Source organism: Nannospalax galili, unplaced genomic scaffold (assembly GCF_000622305.1).
Source record: "Nannospalax galili isolate Female #2095 unplaced genomic scaffold, S.galili_v1.0 scaffold260, whole genome shotgun sequence".
Classification (NCBI taxonomy): Eukaryota; Metazoa; Chordata; class Mammalia; order Rodentia; family Spalacidae; genus Nannospalax; species Nannospalax galili.
Genome location: NW_008346259.1, coordinates 143,931 through 150,884, shown reverse-complemented (window position 1 = coordinate 150,884; position 6,954 = coordinate 143,931). Strand labels below are relative to the sequence as shown.

General features: G+C 36.4%; 1 pseudogene; it reads left to right on the top strand.

Moving 5' to 3' along the window:
- The window catches only part of LOC103741739, a 111,137-nt pseudogene that overhangs the window by 7,227 nt on the left and 96,956 nt on the right, over positions 1-6,954 (top strand).

The following is a 6,954-nucleotide window of genomic DNA, read 5'->3' as shown; positions in this document are numbered from 1 at the left end:
GTTCTTCAAAAACAGATTGCAAAACATTGATCTTCTACATTTATTTTTAAATTTTCAGGATGTGTATTTCCATTGAACTTTTTTGTCAGTTCCATAAATCTTAATCATATTTGGATCCCATCCCTATCTTCACACCCCACAGGCCTCCCACTGGTTTCCATGCCTTCTGTCATATATGTTAAAACCTGTGGAGTCAACTTGGTGTTGCAACCTATCCCTCTGTGTGAGTTCCTCCACTAGAGCCTGGTCTGCCTATCTAGGATCACTTCCTTAAAGAAAACTAAGTCTCCCTCACCTAGCAGTGATAAGCTGCCAGGAGTTCGTTGCTAAGGTCTGGTTTCTTACTCGTGACCCCAGTTCTATGCTAGGTTTTCATCTGCTTTGAGTTTACATGGGTCTTGTGCATGATGTGGCTATTGATGTAAGTTCATATGAACAGATTCCTGGAAGCCTGGAAAACTCTGTTTCCTTATGGTCAATCACCACCCTTGACTTTTATGATCTTTCCACCCCTTTTGGCTGTTGGGTCCCTCAGCCGTGTGTGCGTGTGGTTTAATGTAGGGACATGCACTCTGCAGTCTCCTATTTTCCACACTTTGGCGGCTTTTGGCATCTATGTTATTAACACTTGCATGAGGTGGCTTCACTCGTGAGAGTTGTCAGATGCAATATTTTTTCTCTCTACTCCTGGTCCAGTATATTCTGTAAGCATTAGGGTTTCGTGGTTCCATTGTAAATGTGCCACTTAGGGCTGAGTATCTCCCAAACAATGGTTAAAGATCTTTACTCTATTGTTACTATTACAGGCCATTTGTTTTTCTTTTCGGAGATGTATGTATTTGTTTAGTTTGTGGATTTGAAATTTTCATCTTTTGACACTTAATTTTGCAAATCCTGTGTATTCTAGATGTTGACATAGTATATGATAATATGTCTCATTCTTCCTGCAGTTTATGTTCTTGGGCACATTTTTGATTTCATACATTTTTTTCAGTTGTTCAGGTTGTTTCCTGAGTGATTTGGTGTATAATAAGAACATCCTTGCTTATGCCTACATCCTGAAGTTTTCCTCTGTCAATTTCAGAACATGATGCTTTATATATTAAAGCATTTTATGCATTTCAAATAGAGTTTTGCAGAGGTTAGAGGTTTGGATCTAATTTAATTCCTTTTCCATTACATACTCTGTTTTGATAACAGATTAAAGAGGCTCCCTTTATTTCTAGTGCCTGTTTTATTTTTTACCCATTTGTATAAAAAATAAGTTGGCTATAGATGTGTTTAGTTTTGTGTTTTCTATGCTTTTCCATTGATTTACATTGTTTGATATTATACGTACCATGCTGTTTTTATCTCTATGGTAATGAAATTTAATTTTAACTCAGATATTAGGATACTGCCCCCTTTGTTCTGCTTTATTTTTGTTTTTATAAACTGTTGACTTGGATCCTTTTGGTGAGTAGTGTTCCACAATGAGTGTTTTGGAGTGCTTTTATAATTCTTTCTACAATGTCATTTGGGTTTTCATGAGTACTACATTGAGTTTCGTGACCACCCTTAGTAATATTTGCGGAGGATCAGTTTTGTTCAAGAATGAGGATGACTGTCCATTACATTGTTTGGTCGCATGTGCGGTTTCTTTCTTTAGGTCCTTATATTTCTCACTCTGAAACAGTCGACTTCTTAGGTTCAATGTGAGGCAGTTTTCTATATTTTGTTGTGAATATGAATGAGATATTTTACTAAATTTTTCTTGGAACGTTTACTTTTGGAATATGAAAAAAATTGTTTTTTTTTTTTATGTGCAGCATATGTCTGTGTGCCTCAATGTTTCAGAGTGCATTTACCATTCTGTTCAGGTACTGATTGAGAGGGGACTTTTATTGTAATAGTTTTCCCTTATCGTTCAATAATTTGCCTTTTGAGACAGAATCCAACCAAAATTTTAGCTCTCCATTTGCCTAGATTATATGGACAGTGGACTCCAGGTTTTTCTCTGCATACTATCAAAGTTGTCCAGAAACCTGACACAAAGGTAACACTTTTTTTCCATGAGGGCTGGGGCTCAAAACTAGGGTCCTCATGCATACACACCAAGTAGTTTTCCCACCATACCATATGTCCATGATCTAAAAGCTTCTATTGGGGTCCTACTTAGAATGTCTTCTCCCTTGTAGATAATTCTACTCTCTTCCCCTCTTCCTTCTCTATCACATTCAAGGTCTGTGGTCCATTTGAAGTTGAATTTTGCGCAGGAGGAGAGAGAGGAATTTAGTTTCTTTTCTCTATATGTAGCTGCCAAACTATCCATCACCATCTGTTAAAGATGCTGTCTTTTCTCCAATGTATATTTTTGGCTTCTTTTTCAGAAATAAAGTGACTTTAAAAATGTGGATTTGAATCTGGGTCCTCAATTCTGTTCCATTGATCAGTGTGTCAGCTTTCTTTACCCCAGTGCCATTCTATCTTTCTTTCTCTAGCTATGTAGCATAAGTTGAAATCAGGGATGATGATACCTCCAAGTATTCTATTATTGTTCATAACTTTTCAGCTGTCCTGAGTTTTCTATTTTTTCATTCACAATTTGAGGGTGTTTTTTCAGTTTCTGTGAAGAATTGTGTTGGATTTTTTTGATACTGATTTCTTTCAATCTAGATTGCTTTTGGTAGGATCACTATTGTTACAATATTGATCCTATTGGTTAATGTTCATGGGAGTTCTTTCTGGATTCTAATATCTTCCTCAGTTACTTTTTTAAGTATCTTAAAGATTTAATTACAGAATTCTTTTTTTTATTTCCTTGATTAGATTTATTTAACAATACCTTTTTTTGTGGTTATTGTGATTGGTTTGCTTCCATGATTTCTTTCTCAGAATGTTTATATACTTGTGTAAGATGAATAATTGAGAAATGGATCCCATGAAATATAAAAACTTTTGCAAAGCAGAAGGCAATATCATGTCCTGGAGTAAAGAGGCAGGCTTTAGCATTGAAAAGTACCTACCACCTATGACAGTGTATTAGTGTCTGGAATACAAAGAACAAAAAATCAAACACATCAAGAAAACAACCAAATTGAAAATGAATTATAGATATGAACAGTGTTCTCAAGAAGTGAAATAAAAGTGGCTGGGGAATATTTTAAAATTCATCCAAAATCCTTAGCAGTTAGGAAAATGCAAATTAAAATTACTTGAGGGTTTATGAACCATACTCTGAATAGCTAGGATACAAAGAACTAATGACAGAGACATGGAGGATGTCAGAGTGAGGGATCATCAGTTCTTCTTCAGTGTGAGAACTGCTGAAGCCAGGTAGTATGTAGCAGGGGAGTCCCTGACAGGCCAAGGTACCCTGTCTCACACCATTGTGTAAAGCTGAAAATGATGCCTGTCTTGTAGTTGGGATGATACGAGTCTGACCCTTTGCCTAGGAGCTATTGGGGATTCATCGATGCACTGAAGAGTCAGTTTTCTTCAAGTGTGTGTGCCCACCTAGGTTAACTATTCTTTCACAACCAAAAGTATGTCAGGATAAATATGACTTGATGGGTTTAAACTGACAAAAAAATAAGAGAGGCAGCATTGTATGCATGGACAGGGAAAGGCCATGGATCCAGGATGAGTTATGGGATGAGGAGGTGAATGTGATCAGAATACATTACACAAAATTCTGAAAAAATGCTAAGAAAAATGGGGGAAAATATTTAAATATTTATCCCACACACTTATCAGTCCTCTTCTCTTTCAGTGCTCACATGTGTAATGCATAAGTGGCATAAGTGAGTGCAGTATTTGTCATTGCACATAGTGGCCTTTGTTTATTAGTTTGTTTTCCCAATATAGTTTTAAAAGACTGAAAAATACCTGTGTGGTATTTCAGTTGTGAATCCATCTAAATTTGGGCCATTGGGAGACATGAAAATAGTGCTTCATTTTTGTCCTTAGTGATGTGCAATAATTCATTAAAGTCCATTTTAAAAAACCTTTCTACCTCTGTTTTTATTAGTTTCTGTTTTCTTTTTTTTTGCTTAATTTCACTTGTGATTCGTTATTTTTTTTCAGTGGATTATTTGATTGGTTGTATGTTTTATTTTTTATTCTCTGTTTGCTCATTTCTGGTTTACTTGTTATTTCTTCTCATCCAATGCATTGTTTTGCTTCTTCGTGTTCTTCATACAATGCCTCTTAATCATATTTAGACACAATGCCCTCTCTGGACCCTCCAGCTTTCATGCATTTGCATTTGTTATGCAAATGACAAATTTGTTAAGAGCTATCAAGTTTTTGTCTCCAGATTTCTCTCAGTGAGAGTTTAACCCACCTTTGTCTCTGTTTTCAATTTGTGAGCTGAGACCACAGGTATATAGAAGTCATTTAGTTATTTAGGAATTTATTGAGAGGGTATTTTTTTTTTTTTATCACTTTGATGTTGAAGGTGTTCTGCCTGGTTGGATTACTGAGAGTTATTTTCTTCCCCTTTAAAATTAGTCTTAATACTGAGATTTGCTGATTTTCTGTATTGTGCGTGATTTTATTCCTTCTGGGATCTTATGTCTTCATCAGTTGCCCTTGTCAATTGTATTCTTTCTTCTGTTCCCTTGAATGAAAGTGTCTTTCTGCTCTGTGTATGTTCTCTTACACAAATTCTGAAGTGCTGCCTTGGTTAACATGATTTTTTTTTTTATTTGGGTACATCTTCATAACTTTTAAACCTTCATTAATTTTCATTCATAACATATTTCTCGGTACCAAATTTAGTGTATAGTTTCATTTTTAGTGCTTTAAATGTATTGTTTCAGATGTCTTTGTGTTTCTTAGCAAGCGATATAGTATTACTCCAATATTTCCACATTTGTAATGAGTTGGTATTTTTCCCATACAAGTTTCAGCATTGATTTTTGCTATTTTTAGCGTTTTTGATACGGTTTTAAATGGAAAGTTCTGTCCATATCTATTTGAGCTTCCTAACTATCTCTTCTGATTTATATCAATTTCTTACTCTTGCTTTTCAGAAATTTTCTGCTATAATTTTGTTGATTAATTTTTGTGACTTTGTTTTTACCTGAGTTCCAATATTGTTGCTTATTGTCACTTAAATATTTTTCAGGGTTTTGGGAAATTTTATTCATGATTATTACCTTTTCACTGTATATGTCTGGATGTGTTATTGTCTCAGCCTTATTCTCCATGATTGAAATATTCTTTCTACTTTGACTTATGCAGCAATTTCAACTCCTAGAAGACATCAAAAAATTCATACAGAAGAGAAACCATACAAATGTAAAGAATGTGAAAAGTCCTTTAGTCGGATATCAAATCTTAGAGCACATCAAAGAATTCATACTGGAGAGAAATCATATAAATGTACAGAATGTGAGAAGTCCTTTAGTTAGGTATCAAATCTTAGAGCACATCAAAGAATTCATCCTGGATGAAAAAAACCGTACAGATGTGAAGAATGCGGAAAGTCATTTTCTACAAACTCAAAACTTAGGAGTCATTGCAGAATCCATACTGGAGAAAAGCCCTACAAATGTGAAGAATGTGGAAAGTCCTTTAGTCGAGTATCAAATCTTAGAGCACATCAAAGAATTCATACTGGAGGAACAAAACCCTACAGATGTGAAGAATGCGGAAAGTCATTTTCTACAAACTCCAAACTTAGGAGTCATTGTAGAATTCATACTGGAGAGAAACCCTTCAAATGTGAAGAATGTGGTAAGTCCTTTATGTGGGTGTCATATCTTAGAGCACATCAAAAGAATTCATACTGGAGAGAAGCCCTAGAGATGTGAAGAATGTGGCAGGTCCTTTACTGGGAACTCAACACTTAGGAAACATTACAGAATGCATACTGGAGAAAAACCGTACAAATGTGAAGAATGTGGAAAGTCCTTTAGTCAAATACCACATCTTTAGAACCCACCAAAGAATTCATACTGATGAGAAACCCTTCAAATGTGAAGAATGTGACAAGTCCTTTATGTGGGTGTCATATCTTAGAGCACATCAAAGAATTCATACTGGAGAGAAGCCCTACAGATGTGAAGAATGTGACAAATTGTTTCCTATGAGCTCAAAACTTAGGAGACATCAGAGAATTCATACAGGAGAAAAGCCCTACAAATGTGAAGAATGTGACAAATCATTTACTATGAGCTCAAAACTTAGGAGACATCAAAGAATTCATTCAAGGATGAAACCCTTCAAATGTGAAGAATGTGACAAGTCCTTTAGTCGTATATCAAATCTTCAAAGACAACAAAGAATTCATACTGGTGAGAAACCCTACGAATGTATAGAATGCAAGAAGTCCTTTCTCCAACTATCATATCTTAGAGCACATCAAAGAATCCATACTGGAGAAAAACCCTGCAGATATGGAAAATGTGACAAGTCCTTTACATGCATATCATCTCTTGGAGCACCGGAAAGAATTCCTACTGGAGAGAATCCCCACAAATGTGAAGAATATGAAAAGTTCTTTAATCAAATATGTAATCCTAGAGTCCATCAAAGAAACCACGTCAGTGAAAACCCCCAAGAATGTTAAGAATCCATCAAGCCCCTTAATCATATTTTGTGGGAAGCGAGCACAGCCGAGCCAGCCAAAGATGGAGCCCTGGCTGGCTGCCAAACCTCGTGCTGTTTACTCCAACTCTTGGCTGATTGCCAAGGCTCGAGATTCCCGCTTGTTTACTCCAAAGTATGGAGAGGCTAAACAGGTGCTGCCAGCCTGATTAAAAATCCAACAAGCCCCTTAATATAATTGTGGGGGAAGCGAGCACAGCCGAGCCAGCCAAAGATGGAGCCCTGGCTGGCTGCCAAACCTCGTGCTGTTTACTCCAACTCTTGGCTGATTGCCAAGGCTCGAGATTCCCGCTTGTTTACTCCAAAGTATGGAGAGGCCAAACAGGTGCTGCCAGCCTGATGATCTTGCTACGTGGCTAA